Below are 11964 nucleotides of genomic sequence, written 5' to 3'. Positions count from 1 at the left end.
GTGGCTGGACAGTGCCCAGGCAGAAAGGGAACCGGGGTGGGGTACTGGTGACAGCAGCTGAACATGAGCCAGCAGAGTGCCCTGGTGGCCAAGAAGGCCAATGGCATCCTGGCCTGTGTAGGAAAAGGGAGTACAGGTGACCTCACCCCTGATTAGTAACAGCTGTGTTAATTAACCAATACACCCTCTCCCCTGATGAGCGTAGGATGAGTGAGATAAAAGAGGGGGTTAGCTGGGAAGGGGAGTATCATCATGGAGGAGGAACTCTGAGGAGCATGAAGGAGAGAATCATGAAGCAGGATCCTGGGGAGAGAGAATCACTGCTGTGAGGTCAGTCTGGGTCTGCAGTTAGAGCCTGTTGTTGGAACCTGTAGCCACAGTCTAGCCAGGTAAAAGCCTGCAGTCACAGTCTGCACACTGATACCTGCAGGCAGAGTTCAGCAGGAAATAACCAGCAGTCAGAGGCTGCAAGGGAAACCTGCAGTAGGAGCTTGCTGCAGCCAGAGTCAGTGAATGGTTAGAGTCAGGATGGCTGAGCTGCGAAGAGGGATAAACTAGGAGTGTTTTCATGCTGTGTTTAACAAGAAGCTTGTGCCTCAGCTCATTTTTACACTCTAATAAGTAGGCTGCTGCAACAGCCTGGATCAGGAATGGTGTGGCCAGCAGGAGCAGGGAGGTCATTCTTCACCTGTGCTCGGCACTGGTGAGGGCACAGCTTGAGTGCTGTGTCCAGCTCTGTCCCCTCAGTTTAGAGTGGACATTGAGTGCTGTGTCCAGCTCTGTCCCCTCAGTTTAGGATGGACACTGAGTGCCGTGTCCAGCTCTGTCCCCTCAGTTTAGGATGGACATTGAGTGCTGTGTCCAGCTGTGTCCCCTCAGTTTAGGATGGACATTGAGTGCTGTGTCCAGCTGTGTCCCCTCAGTTTAGGATGGACATTGAGTGCTGTGTCCAGCTCTGTCCCCTCAGTTTAGGATGGACACTGAGTGCTGTGTCCAGCTGTGTCCCCTCAGTTTAGGATGGACATTGAGTGCTGTGTCCAGCTGTGTCCCCTCAGTTTAGGATGGACATTGAGTGCTGTGTCCAGCTGTGTCCCCTCAGTTTAGGATGGACATTGAGTGCTGTGTCCAGCTCTGTCCCCTCAGTTTAGGATGGACACTGAGTGCTGTGTCCAGCTCTGTCCCCTCAGTTCAGGATGGACACTGAGTGCTGTGTCCAGCTCTGTCCCCTCAGTTTAGGATGGACATTGAGACCCTTGAGCGCATCCAGAGGAGGCAGTGAGGCTGGTGAGGGGCTTGGAACACAAACCCTGTGAGGAAGGGCTGAGGAAGCTGGGGTTGTTCAGCCTGGAGAAAAGGAGACTCAGGGATGACCTTCTCACTCTCTACAACTCCCTGAAGGGTGGTTGGTCTCATTCTTCAGGCTGCAACTGACAGAACATGAGAATGCAGTCTTAAGCTGTGCCAGGGGAGGTTTAGGTTAGACATCAGGAGTTAATTCTTCACAGAAAGAGTAATTGGACACTGGAATTTTCTGCTTAAGGAGGTGGTGGAGTCACTGTTCCTGGATGTGTGTAAAAAACCAAAACAACACTTGATGAAGCCCTCTGTGCCATGCTTTAGCTGATAAAGATAGGTTATAGGTTGGACTTTATGATTTCAAAGATAATTTCCAACCTAGTTTCTTCTGTGATTTGGGCATTTTAATTTTTTTAAAAAAACTTGCTTATGCTTTTTTTAGATATTATTTTTCTATAACTAATGGGATTTGAATAGCATGTTCTATAGTTTCCTTGATGTCCTTTAGAGGACAATTCAAAGAGGAAAATGGGAATGGCTCTACTGTTTCATTTACTGATCACTGTTTCAGGGAACTGGAAAATGAGAATGGGTAACTGCAAATACAGTGAGAAAATCAAAATACTAACAAAAAAAAAATCATCTATTATTACATTAAGTAATTGTCATTTAATCCAGCACTTGCACAGTGAATGTGAAATATATCAGTCTTTGACATCTCATCGGTACTGCTGCATAGTCAATTTGTCAGATTATTAAAAATACTGTAACCTGCAAGCTGGCATTCAGGTATCCCCAGAGAGAGGGTTAATGCTTAATCAAATGGTGTCACATTAGAGAAGATCTCTGTTAATCAGTAACGAAATGGTTTATAAAATTGATTAGTTGTTTTTAACCCAGTAATTTTTTTTTTATAATTTTATGGTAATGTTAGTATATTCTTACACTAATTTACTGCAGTTCTGCTGTAGTGAAGTAAAATTGAACAGGATTAGCGATGCCGTGTTGGGAATTAGCAACTGCGTTATTGTAACTGGCTTCCATTGCTTCAGAAGGCAAGACACGTCCACATTGCTAATTCCGGTAATTTCTAAAGGCAGTAACGCAGGGAGTTGAATGCAAAGGAATCTTCCTGTGTAGGTGATTTGAGTTGCACTTCCTTTCCCAGAAAGCTCTAAGGATTCATAGATTGAGGCAGTTCCATACAGAACCAAACTCCGATCCTGCAGTGTTCCTTAGCAGAACTGAAATGACAAAGAATCCCTTCAATCTTTCATCTCAGTTTAAGGCCAAATGAAAATATCTCAAAATTTTTCTCTAACTGCCCCCCCTGATCTGGGCACACCCAGATGTCTCTGGAAGATAGCAAGGATGGATGGTTTGGTATGTTATTGGGAGAACTGTGCTTGCTGGGGCTGGAACAGGAGTTTGGAGCTTTTCTGCAGATCCAGGCTTGTGGCTGGGGTGGGAACGCCAAAGAGGAGCCATTTGCTGTGTGCCTGGGCTGTGCTTGTGGTTCACCAGCCCCTCTTGTGACACAACAATTCAGCATGGTATTTTGTTTTAGACTGGCCAGCACAGCTGGGATTCAGCAATCCTGGAGAATCCTATGAAACAAATACTTTTGTGCACGTGGTGGTTGGCTTTGTTATTCTCTCACGAATGAACCTGGAGGGCTTCTGTAATGTCAAGAAGTGTGAGTGAAGACAGAATTAAATCATAACTGCATGGATTATGTTCAGTTCCCAATGGGAATTATACTGAGAGTTGGGCAGAGTTAATGAAGAAAGATGAGCTATCATGGGTCCCCTGGGGCAGGAGGGGTCTGTAGTCCATGAGAGAGCTGCAGAAACTGGCAGGATGGGAGCTGGAAAAGATAACAATAAAGCAAGCACTGATGGATGGAAAAAGCTGACCTTGGAAGGTTGTTTGGGAAAGCACAAAGCTCTGCAGAAGCTGTTGCTGTCCCTCATATTGGGGGACATACCAACAGTTGAATGTCTCTGTGGTTTTCTGTTTACAGACTTGGGTATTGCAGTTCAGAACTTGTAAAAAATAAAGGCTTCAGTCTCATATGAAAGTGTGATATTTCATGGCTCCATTTCCATAGCCAGGGAACAAACTCCTGACATATCATTTTGTCTACATGTCTGTTGTTGTCACAATGAAAGACAAGATCTATACTACGAGAAATCCAAGAAAAGTTAATCTAAGGAATGGAGTGTGTGCATACAAAGAGAGATGTGTGTCTAAGCAGGGCTATATGTATATAAAATATCATCTGTGTGTCTGTACAACTCTGATTTCACCTTTTTCTGCAGACTTTATCTAAATTTGAATTTGATTTTATTGTCCTTGGCCGTAAAGATCCAAGCTGTTGTTTATTTGGCCATACAGATCCCTCAGCACACTGCCTGGCACTGCTCCTGTGTGCTTCACAGAAATGTCTCTCTGTTTCTCTGCATGATGCAGATTTTCAAGTTTGGTAACATTTCTTGGGAATCATTGAGCTTAGCTGTGCCTTGCAACCGTCTTTTGGTGTTTCCTGACTGCCTCTCTGCAACAAAACACACCAGTTTGTGCACTTGCTAGCACATGGCTGCCCTCCCTCTGTTTTCTTTACCAGAGCGAAATGCAGCGTTGTTTTCTGGATACAGGATGGTCCTTGCGTCTGCACTGTTTGATCAGAAACTTGTTTTTCACTAAAATTTGGCTGTGCTTTACAAGAGTAATTATTCCTTCCTCAGATTCCCAGTGAACCTTTAGTCAGCTACAAACAAAAGTGTTGAGGTGAGCACTGCCCAGGAGTTCATGGGAAGTGTGGCACTGAACATGTGCAGGAGTCTAAGTACGCTCAGTTTAAAATTCCTTATTGGTGTTTCTTAGGGAAACTGAAGAAAAGCAGCAAAAAACTTTCATGAGATATATTTCCTAGATAGCTTTACTTCTATTTCTGTACTTCCAGAAGTAGTTGGAATTTGGCTCAGCAGTAGAAATAAGTCTGGGATGAGCTCAGTGGGCCAGAGCATGGTGCAGGTAACACCAAGGCCGTGGGTTTGATCCCTGTACAAACTATTTATTTAGAAGTTGGACTCAATGATCCTTGTGGGGCCCTTCCAGCTCAGAAGATCTGGTGACTCTATACCATAGCTTCCTTTAATGTTCTGCATCTTCTAGGATTGATGGGGAAGTTGCTGTGGAGTACTCTCAACACAGAGCTGAAAAGGAGTTTTAACCTTTTTTTTTTTTTTTTTTTTTTTGTGCCTTTTCTGGTGGCGTGGCTGCTTAGAAGTGGCAGGATGGAATTTCAGAGGTGTTGTGAAAGCATATGAAGGTGGTAGTCCAGGATTCCGGGGGAACTGGAGCTGTGATTGTTGCTGGGTGAAGAGCTCTGACCAGCCAGGATTTTTGGTTCCTGTTTTAGAGGTTTTTTAATATCACTGGAGATGGCCTTCCTTGTTCCAAGGAGTATGAAATGCAGATGTGTATACGCTGCTCAGGTCCTTTCCACGACTTAAAAAGTCAGCATGTTCTTAGCTGTATGGTGGCACTGGATAATAAGATTTTCCTTTTCCATGTGACATACTCCAGGGCATGTGCCTTCCCACAACTGTCATAACATAAAAACACCTGAGTAAAAAAAAGAATTTACAATAACTAAGGTAACAGGATAGGCAAAATCATTACTGCAAATGATCCAGGAAACCCAAGTTGTAAGAAAATCTAGATTGAACTTCACCATCAGGTTCCTTGGGAAGACAGATTAGCAGAATCTGCCTGATGCTGAGTGAGTCACAGAATTTCTCGTAATTTCAGCACATAATCAGAATTTCAGCATGGACAAAACTTCTATAAGCATGTCTCTTTAGCAGATCTGGGCCTTGTGTGAAAACACGTAGATCAAATGGTAGTTTTAATGTAGTTTGGAATGAGGCTGTTTTGGAGCAAGCAAGCCCACAGCCCTGTGCCAGGGCCTGCCCACCCTCCCAGGGAACAATTCCTTCCCAATATCCCATCCAGCCCTGCCCTCTGGCAGTGGAAGCCATTCCCTGTGTCCTGTCCCTCCATCCCTTGTCCCCAGTCCCTCTCCAGCTCTCCTGGAGCCCCTTTAGGCCCTGGCAGGGGCTCTGAGGTCTCCCTGGAGCCTTCTCCTCTCCAGGTGAGCACCCCCAGCTCTCCCAGCCTGGCTCCAGAGCAGAGGGGCTCCAGCCTTGGAGCATCTCCATGGCCTCCTCTGGACTCACTCCCACAGCTCCATGTCCTTCCACTGTTGAAAACCCTGGACCTGAGTGCCATATGTTCTCCCAAAATTCATCCCATGTTTTGATTCAGAAATCCTCTTCAACAAAATAACTGTTTTAAAAACAATTCAAAAGTTGTTCTTATTAATGGAAAGGGGGGGGACTTGTACGCAAATCCCACCAAGAATCCTTTTGTCTGCAATTTTCTTATTTCTTTCTTAATCCAAGTGGAAGTAAGTTATGTCATTGAACAAGACTGCTACCTTAAATATCATTTTTATGGAAACCCTTAATTGTTCTAGAATGTAAACTGGTCTCCAACACTTTATAAACATTTAATGAAAAAATAATTGTAAGCTTTTGTGATGTGAGGAATAAGATAATCAAAAATGTTCCTTCAGTCCAAAATAGCAATTAATTTGAATTAAAACATTGCATAGAAACACTTTTCACAGTGATGCTTTTTGTGGTCTATTATTAGAGCATTTTGAGACTGAAGGAATTAATTTTGCCTTCTTTTTTAGCTGTGATGATTGTCAAAATAATTACCTACAAATTATTTTACTATTTCATTTAATGAAAATAAGAATTGTTCTTTTTACCAAGACAAAACAAACCTTCATCACTTAATTTCCTGCAGTACACAAATTGTGGTTTTCAACATCTCTGCTCATTAGGTTTTAACATATGAACTTTTCAAATAAGAGAGCCTGGTATTTATCCTTCCCAAAATCTGGATCCAGAGCAAGGTGACAGCTCCTGATTTATGGTTAGAGACTGACTTTCATGGGAATTTGATTAGTCTGGGTGTGAAACCCATTTTCCCAGCTGTTAATCTGCTGATTGAGTTAAAACTGGTCCTGAGTCGCCCATTTCTGGGGCCTGAGGCAGTGACCAGATAATGGTTCTGATTAAAAGGTACAAATGCATTTTCTTGACAAACTCCTGAGAATCGAGAGCTGCTCTTTTTTATTCTCATGGAGTATGGGAATGTCTCATTTTTGGTTGGGGCTTGTGCCAACATAAGAAAGACCAAGAATCACGGTGCCCAAGGTGGAAACAAGCTGAAATTATTATTTAAGAAAGCAAAGCAAAAATCCTACATTTGGAAAGAATTTATGATCCTTGACAGTTGAATTTTAAGAGAAATGAAATACAGTTCTGTTTGAGCCAGCAAAGCAACATGACAGCACGTTTCAACCTCTCTTTTCTACACTGATCTAAGTGAAAACTGCTGATTGCCGTGTTTGTTCTGTGCCACAGTCGCCTTAAATTTTCTTGCAAACAATGAATCGCTACTGATGGCACTGCTGGTACTTCTACAGCTATTATCATACATTTAGACAAACTCATTATCAGCATTATGGATGTTAACACTCAGTAAGAGCTATCAGCCTACCCAGGGAACAAAGGGAAATAAGTAAGCGCAGAGAAGTTATTTTTATGGTGAGTAGTTTTAAAAAAGCAGTCATGCATATTGCACTGTTTGCATGCAGGTCTGAGCCAGTGGGGACGGAGCCACATCTGAAGAGTGTGTTTTGCCTGTATGGAATAATTGCAGATAAGAAAAAAGGAACTTATGACAGGAAATGGTTCATTCCAGTGCCTTATCTCTGGTCAGTTCTTGCTGCTGGATTCTCTCCATGTATTTAAATGTCCTTAAGTTCATCATATAGGGTACAACTTAGGTCTTAAAAAATTTCTTAGCTGTCACTGAGAAGTGGATGAGCAGGGAAGGGAAGATTTTCCTGCTTGGCAGCAGCAGAACTACATCTGTTTTAAGGCTGCCACAGAGCTTGTGTGTGAAGAGCTGCAGCTGAAGACCAGATAGGAAAGGTTTCATTGAAGTCCGGGATTTCCACCTTTGTAGGGGAACGTCTCTCTGAGCAGCAAGATGCAGTCACCCAGCCTGATCTACAAAACCCATGGTTTTATGGTGAAACGCTCAGCCAGGGAATGGCAAGGAGGGATCTATCCCCACGAGAAACTTTTGTGTGTTTGGGGATTCATTTACATAAGTATGTCCTGGCTTAAACTTTTCCCCCTGTGTGAATGTGCCCCTTTTGCTTTGGGGCACACCTGAGCCTTTGGGCTGTACATTGGTCACCTCTCTGAGTTCTTCAGCAGTTTTTGGTTTTGGTAAGAGATGTTCTCAGGAGACAACCAAATATCTGAATCTAGGGGACTGATAACATTATTTCAGTTACCTGCTTCAGTTTGGAGAGAAAATAAATTTAAATTGATTCCTCCTTCTGCTTTTGTAGCACCTCTTGTTCCCTGTCTGCTTTGCTGCTACTGCATAAACCAGATATTGTAGTTTGAGCAGCCAGCATGGCTGAGGCATTCAGCCTGTGGAGGGGCTGGCAGCAAATGGGAATGCTGTGGGATGGAGGGATGTGGGATGAACTTCCTCCTTCACCCACTGCCTAAAGCTGAGTGTGGAGCCCTCCACCTCCCCTGGCATTTCCCAGGCATTACTCATGGGAGCTCCTTGCTCCAGAGGGTTATGAGACCATCCTGCCAAGGGCCTGGTGCTGCCAGGCACAAAGCCAGCTCCGACTGTGTCACCTCTGTGGTGGCCCGTGTCCTTGTGCTGGAGGGGACTGAGTCAGCTTCCCCTCTGTTTTGGGTAACTTGGCTCCTATCCCAGCCCTGCCTGGCCACGGAGTTAGTGAGGGCTTGTGGCAGTGGTGCCAGCTCAAACCTGAGCTCATGATAAATACAACAGAGGTACTGATTACAGCCATGTGGAAAAATCCCTGCTGCTGGCACTCTGAGCGCTGCTGGGGGAGCTGAGCTGTCTCTTCAGGGGCCTCCCAGTGCTGCCCTGGGCTCTAGGCAGTACTGAGCCACCCAGCCCTCTGGGTCTCTCTTACACCGCTCACACACATTTGAACGTGACGCAAGGGTGCAAAGAGCCATAACTCCAGCTTGGCACTTAGAAAAACTTAACTTTAGAAGGAGTTTTCCAAACCCTACAGAACTTATAGACCTCTTAGTTCACTTGTTGACATTTGCTTTGGCCTCCTTGTTTTATTTAATTTAGGAGCATCTGCAGAATGAAATTTAGCAAGGCACCATAAAGGGAATTCGTTCATCACTGCCCCTTGATTTTCAGAACTCCTGGGAGGCAAGTGAGGCTTCCAGACTGGTGAAATCTGCAGGGAACATTCTGAAAATCTCACATGACAGGGAACAGGTGTGAATATCAGGAAGAAAAATGGTCAGAATAAATATGCAGCTGTATTAATGCTTCTTTGAGGGAAATTTCATAGTGCTGTACTTTCAGTTTTGCCTGGAATTTTTCTGGAATGGTTTTCAACATCAAAAGTGTAGGGAAACACATGGTTATCTCTTTCAATGAGAAGCCTCCACCCTTCAAAAGGAGCCTGTGCCTTCAGTAATTTGATTCTAAATAAGCATGTTATTATAGATTTCAATATTAAAACTTTTTCATAAAAGCCCCTTTTCCTTGAGAAGGTTGCGGATCTGGGCCTTGACATCTGTGGCTCAGTGACTGTAGGACAACCAGCATTTTCAATCAACCCCAGAGCTTTCAGCAGAACTGGCTTCTTACATTATTCCTATTCCAGCTAGGACAAGTTTTTCTGAGAAACTTAAATGCTATCTCAAGTATTTCAGAAAGGGTTTGTTTGCCAGCCTTTGAAAACAGTAACAAAGTCTTCACAGGAGGTATTTGTTTCCTCTCTGGGTCAGAAGCAGGAGCAGCCTCATCAGAGAAATGTAAGAGGCACCTGTGTAAAAGAGGACAGGGTCAGTGCCATGTCACCAGGCTGCAGCCTTCAGGTACATACCCTACCTGAAATGTGGACAAAGCTTTGCCTTTTCTACCCTTTATCCTCTACATGATGCCATGACAGACAGCATCACAGCCTCATTCTGGGGGGTCCCTCACTGGCACGGTTACACTGAGCACAGCTTGGGAGGCTCTGCTGAGCAGGGATTTATTGCAGTGCCCTCGAGTTAGAGTTGTCCTGCACTGCACCTGGCTTCTGCTCACTCGCATCCCATCCACTTGCTCCCAATGTTTTCCTCCCTTGAAGATGGAAATGGTCATTGACTATAGATCAAAGGGAATTCCTCCCTTGACTGAAGTGCTTACAGCCTAGTTGCCAGAAGGATTTGAAGGAGCAGCTCGGCTGTGTTTGGGGCAGGGGACTTCATTGGAAGCAGGATCAAGGTAATTTTACTAGATGGACCTAGCAGCCCCCAGCAGTTCAGTGAGCAGGGAAGGGCAGTTTCAGCACTGAGGCACACTGAGGGCTGGCTGCTCTGTACAATTAGAGTGCTGAAACCAGAGAATTTTCATTGTTTTCATCTTTTGCTGAGGGGCATCACAATATTTAATATCTTTCTAGGAGATTTCTGTTGAAGGTCACATCTTTATGCTTCTTGTTATAGTGGATAAACCTCTAAGTGGGGGTTTGATGTAGGCATCTGCAGTGGGATGGAGGTGCTAGAGGGAGAAATGGGTACAAGGACAGAGAGGAGAATACAGCTGAGGGACTAGATGATTTCTTGGAGCCAGGAGTAGGCTTTGGAAGTGGGTTTAGCCTCAGGCCACCCAGCAAATGGGATGCTGTCCTAACAATAAGACACAGGACAACAGAGGGGACTTCAGGAATATCTAATCCCAAAATTTTGCTGTGGTAATTTCTTCCTGTGTTCGAACCTTCAGAAGTGGTGAAGATAAGCACACAGGTCAATGCATCCTGAAAGACTGTTCTGCAGAATGGGTGCTGGTGCTCAGGGTGTTATGTGGTGCAAAACTGGGTACCCTTGCACAGGAGAGAAGGGGGAATAGCAGGAGGAATGATTGAGACTGTGAGTGATAGAAACACCAGGATGGGGTGTTCTCGGTGGCCTTCCAAAATTCGTGTTGTCATTGCACTAAATAATGGCGTGTTTTTGTGCAGTGATAAATACTGCCCTTCTGAATGCTATGCTCTCTTCAATGATTTATTAGTTACGAGTTATATCAATGACCCGTCTTTCATAATTAAGTTGACGTGCTCTTCAGTGCCCTTGGCAAGTGTTACTTAAAATAATGCAACCTAAAACAGCATATCTCAATCTCCAGAGCTGAAATTTGCCTGCTAATGCTCTCCCAGTGATGTCCTCGAGTGGTGACTGGAGGTAAAATGTTGTGGGAAGAAATGGCAGTGTTTGGTTGGGAATAGCTCTGCATTTTTGTAGTTGGAATTCCAGGGCATAGCTATAGTTCTGTTTCTTCTCTTTCCAGCCAAAACCTGCAGCAGATTGTTGGAGATAAAATAATGACAAGGTAGTAAAATCCCAGCAAAGTAATTGGTGAGGGATAGCTTGTCGTTAACAAATATTGTAGCATATAGCTACAAACCTCCTCGTGTTCAGCAGGGAGAAATAAAAAGAACACAAAAAGTAAAAGGGATCATTACTTGAGTGAGGAAAAACAAAAGTGTTCACAAACCTTGTGGGGAGGAAAGAACAGGAAGTTAAGGAAAGGAAAATAAGTACATGAGAAATTGACAGAAAAATTTTGGCTTGTGTCAGATCAGACCCACATCTATTCATGTTTCCTGAAGAAAGCCCAGTCCCACACTGAAAGTTGTTCCCAACAGCCCTCTGAAGAGAAAAGATATGTTTTTCACTGAGCTGCTGCTCTAGTACCCAATGGAGCTGAACTCAGTTTCTGACCTCTTAAAATTTTGCAGGTCACCTTGAGCCAGGGCTCGAATCCCTCTTGTCTGAGGGTTTAATGACACATTCCTGTGCAGAAGGAGCTGTGAGCAGATTGATGGCGGGCACTGGCTGGGAATTTTTTAGGAGTTTGTTTGCATGGCAGGAGCAAGGCTGTGAGCCTCGGCTCCCCCAGTGACAGAGTCCTGGCCGGTACAGGCAGGACATTGCTGCTCTTGGCTTTCTTCCCTGCCAGACCTATTAACTACACAGTGATCAATCAGGCTGCTAATTAGGGGCTGGCTGGTTGGGCAGTTTGGGCTGGCGACAGCAAAGGCAGCAGAGCTCACCTGAAGGCTCGTTCCCAGGGACAGAGGGGAGTTGTGTCCTGCCCTGTGCCTCCCTCTTCCCCCTGGCTATCGTCCCATGCTTTGCACTGGCCCTAGGCCCCCTTCACCCTGCCATGAGCCAGTTCAATGATATACCAGAAAGTTATTTGCAGTTTTTATTCCTCTTTTGCCTGATTGCTGTTTTCCATCATGTTAGTGCATCCAGGCAGGGCTTTGCTCTGAGCTAGGGCCAGCAGAAGGCAGCAGCATGCAGACAGGAGGAGAGACTGGGAAGGAGGAGGCATCCTTTTTGGCAGCAAAGCTGATACCTTCTCATCGTGTCCTTTGGAGCCATACTCTGCCAATCATCCAATTAAATGGTTCTACTAGGAAGGATGTGGCTGAAAGGCAGAAGAATA

At 44.7% G+C, this 11964-nt stretch overlaps 1 long non-coding RNA gene across 1 annotated transcript; it reads left to right on the top strand.

Annotated features, from left to right (window-relative positions):
• The first annotated feature begins 257 nt into the window (after positions 1 to 257).
• Positions 258 to 7786, top strand: LOC120755961 (uncharacterized). Its single transcript, XR_005701955.1, has 2 exons — positions 258 to 330; positions 7034 to 7786. It is a non-coding gene; the product is annotated as an uncharacterized LOC120755961 (long non-coding RNA).
• The last annotated feature ends 4178 nt before the right edge of the window (positions 7787 to 11964 follow it).

The sequence above is a fragment of the Hirundo rustica genome, chromosome 8, assembly GCF_015227805.2.
Source record: "Hirundo rustica isolate bHirRus1 chromosome 8, bHirRus1.pri.v3, whole genome shotgun sequence".
In the NCBI taxonomy this organism is placed as follows: domain Eukaryota; kingdom Metazoa; phylum Chordata; class Aves; order Passeriformes; family Hirundinidae; genus Hirundo; species Hirundo rustica.
The sequence above is the reverse complement of the archived record's forward strand: the minus strand, read 5'-3'. Positions and strand labels throughout refer to the sequence as shown.